Raw genomic sequence first — 3,860 nt, 5'->3', positions numbered from 1 at the left:
GATCTGTCTCTCAATCTGTTGAAGGTACCTAAATATAATTCTTTTGAATTCCTTATCAGGGAGTTCCAATGCTGCTTCTTCCTTGGGGATGTCTTCTGGATCTATTTCTTGCTTCCTTGTTTCTACGACTTTTTATCTTGCTTTTTTGTGTGGACTGTGATGATCTGTTGTCTCTGAGACCTTGTGAAGTTGTTGTGTTTAGATCTCTGCTAACTGTTTGTGAAGAGCAGTTAAGGGCGAGTCAGGCTTTTCCTGATAGTTGTTTATCACTGGCCGGTTGGTGGAAAAGGAATTGGTGGCTCTCACTCAGTAAGTGGAGCTGCAGGAGGTGTGGGTGTGGTTGCATCATATGGGCACAGTTACTATCTCCCACTCAGTTAAACAAAAACAATGATCAAAGAAACATCAAAAAAGTAAAAGCAAGCAGACAAAAAACACACATAGTGCCCAAGGCATTTGACTGCTAAGCAGAAGGCTGACAATTCAAACCCACCAGCCACTCCTCAGAAGGAAGATTGGGCAATATACTTTGGTAGTGATACTACGTCAGAAAGCCAAGGAAGGGTCAATATGAGTTGCACCCAACTCGATAGCAGTGAGTTGGTGAGTAAACACACAGGAGCAATCACCCAAAAAAAGGGGGAAAAAAACCCTCACAACAGCAACAACAACAAAAAAATCCCACAATATCTGGGGAGAGGGCAATAAGACAAAAAAGGTGGAGTAGGAGAATAATGAAGAAAAAATGGGAAAAATGCAAAAAGAAAAGCAAGGAGTGGGGTTAATCACGAGAAAAACAAAAAATGCGAACCAGGAACAAGGAAGAGAGAAAAAGCTGAAAACTAGAACTTGGGAAGGGAAGAATAAAGGACAATAATAATAAGGACAAATAATAATAATAATAATAACAATTTTAAAAGAGACAAAAACAAACTAAAAAAAAAAAAAAGGAAAAAAAAATCCAGGCAGAGTACCCAGTTCCATCCGAGCACACAGACTGGGATGGAATTCCTGCTGGCCCAGAAGGTGGGTGGGAGTGAGGGATGGCCACACCTCCGTTCACCAAGAGGGTGTGGGATATAAAAGTAACAAGGGGAATGTTGCACCTTCCCACTTGTTGGCGTCCAGAATGTCCTTGTGGTTCCTGGCAAGTGGAGCCTATTCTTAAGTCCCTGGAATCTGAGAGAACACTGTCGCTTTAAATATTCAAAATGGTCGAAGTGCTTCTAAGTGTTCAAAATGGCTGTGCCCTCTGGAGAGGCAGAAGTCTGCAGCTCAGCCCGCCTTCTTCTTCGCTGCTTCCCCTTTTATTCCCCAGCCACCAGAGCAGCCCTCCATGCAGTCCCTGGCCAGCAGGGCCAAGTTTTAGGTTAATTCTTAGGTCTTAACACCACTCAGCAATATCCAAGCTGTCCGTGCAGTCAGGATTGCTGCCAGACTGCAACTCCATATGTCTCCTTTTTTGGTGTTTTCATGCAAGTTCTTCTACAAGTTGTATCTATGTTAATTGGTTCCCCTTTTCTTTGTTGCAGAGGGTCTGTGCAGTTTGTCTGCCTATTCTACCATCTTACCGGAACCCCCCTCCCAAATATATAAACTCTTAAAATTCAACATCAAAAAGACTAACAACCCAATTGAAAAATTGGAAAAGGATTTGAATAAATATTTCTCCAAAGAAGATATGTAAATGTCCAACAAACACATGAAAAGATGCTCAACATCAATCACTAGTCATCACAATAAGATACTGCTTCACACCTGACGTCTCAATGATTGTCCTGTACATAGTTGGGCATTCCCATTTAGATAGACATTGCTTGGTGGTGTGATGGGGAAGAATCTTTTATACTTACTGAAGTGGAAGGTGGTGGCCCCACCTTTCTTAGCAAAGGACCCACAGTTTCCTCCATGGAGAGACCATCAGGTTGGGAACCCTGGAGCCCTGGTTCATGCCAATTGTGGGTACCAGAAGAAGTTCTTTGTTTAGACAGTGAAAAATTTATGCTGTAAGGGGTAGACCAACATTATGAGTAGAAAGGTATGTTTGTGTGGTAGCCATGGAGGTGTACCACTGAGATCTCCAACAAGAGTAATAGCTGTGGGGAGGGGGCATAGTTGTTTGCCAGTTCCAGTTGTCAACCCTTTGGATGCATTACTGCATTTGTACCAAGGACATGATTCTACTGGCTGGCCCCTATCCAATGACTGAGCATGGTAGGGACAGTAGTGTAGCCTGATCCAACCTGAGCAGGACCAGAAAGCACAAGTAAGCTGCACGAGCAGGTAGCTTGGACCCCCCTACCACCCACACAGTTGCACCAATACCTCTTCTCCAGCTTGCACCTATGGTCCAATGCAGGATTCTTTATGACCAGCCAAAACAAGGGGGAAAAAGCCCAAGCTGCTTTATAGATGGGCTGGGGGGTGCAAGCTAAAAACTGACAGCACTGCATTTCAGCCACACTCAGGAGTGGTCTTGAAAGACAGTGGCAAGTGAAAATCTTCCCAATGGGCAGAATTTCAAGTGATGCACCTGGCCTGGGTGCTGATCAGGAGCCAGGAAGCAAAGGGACCGGAAGAAGTCCTGAATGAACAGATCTTGCCCCTGGGCACGCAGAGTTTTTCAGACAGAAAGGGAGCTGAGGGCCACTGTCTCCAACCAATTTTTTGCCCCTCTTTCCCATGGGGCGTCCAGGGGAGACTTTCTAGGAAGCTGATCTGCTCTCTCCTCCCTTCATTCCTCCTTGAGAAAAGGCTCCTGGAAAATAACACTTCCTTTCATTTTCTCCCTCTGGCCCTTAGGATTATTTTTCAGTCGTAATTTCGGTCTAAACACGGAGGCATCCAAACAGGAGACAAACCACAGCAGAGCAAAATGTAGGGGAAGAAATTGTAATGGAGGAATCTAGTCAAGGACGCCGAACCAAGGTTTGCTGGATTCCATTGCAGCAAGTGTTAGCCTCCCCAGTGGGGAGCTCATGGCCAGTGCTGACACTGACTCTCCTGTGGTCCCTGAGCACCTTCCTGACCATTGGAGAGACTTGAACTGGGTGAGCCAGTGCCAAAGGACAGCTCAGAAGGGGCTGGGCCAAGATGGGAGTCTGGAAAGAGAGGCCTTACGGAAAACCTGGGGAGGCTGTGGTAAGGGCCCCTTTATACCGAGTTAGGGAGGCTTTGGAGGAGCAGAGAGCCCACATTGCCCTTCCCTCATCCCATCCCTTAAGTTAGTTGTATAGTTCCGTAGGCAGCAAAAGACAGTGGCGTTGGCAGTGTCAGACCTGTCCATAGGCCGCAAGCTTCACCTGTGGTCACAGGCAACCTTCAGAATCTGACTTGTTAGCAAGAATTTAGCTGGCAGACAAGAACTCAGTAGCTAATGGCAGGCTCCAGTTCTATTGTGAAAATTCTTCCCCCGAGTCCCAACTGTGTTTTCTCCTGCATGCACCTGTGACCCACCTTAGCAGGAGAGCTCATAGGAGTTGAAAGGGAGCCTTGTCTCTCAGGTAGTGGGAATAAAATCGATGGGTGAGGCCACGTAGAGTTAAGCTGAGCTGTCTGCAAAGGCCAGCCCAGCGAGGGCTACGTGTTGACGTGTTTAGATGAGGGAGGCACCTGGCTCCAAGCTTTATAACGGGGCTCTCTGCAGCTAATGAGATCTTGGGTTGGGAATTAGAGGGCAAACAGTCAAGAATCTGAGGCCATGGAGGGTGACCAGGTAGGGCCAGTTCTCTGCCGGAACAAAGCACGTTGCCAGGGACAGCTGACAGGTCTTCAACTATAATAGCGGTTCTGTCCATGTTCCTTTCAGTTCTGCCAGATTGGGCCTCATGTATACTGACACTGTGTTGTTAGGTGCATAC

Source organism: Orycteropus afer, unplaced genomic scaffold (assembly GCF_000298275.1).
Source record: "Orycteropus afer afer isolate SDZICR_OR568_19922 unplaced genomic scaffold, OryAfe1.0 scaffold00896, whole genome shotgun sequence".
Classification (NCBI taxonomy): Eukaryota; Metazoa; Chordata; class Mammalia; order Tubulidentata; family Orycteropodidae; genus Orycteropus; species Orycteropus afer.
The sequence above is the reverse complement of the archived record's forward strand: the minus strand, read 5'-3'. Positions refer to the sequence as shown.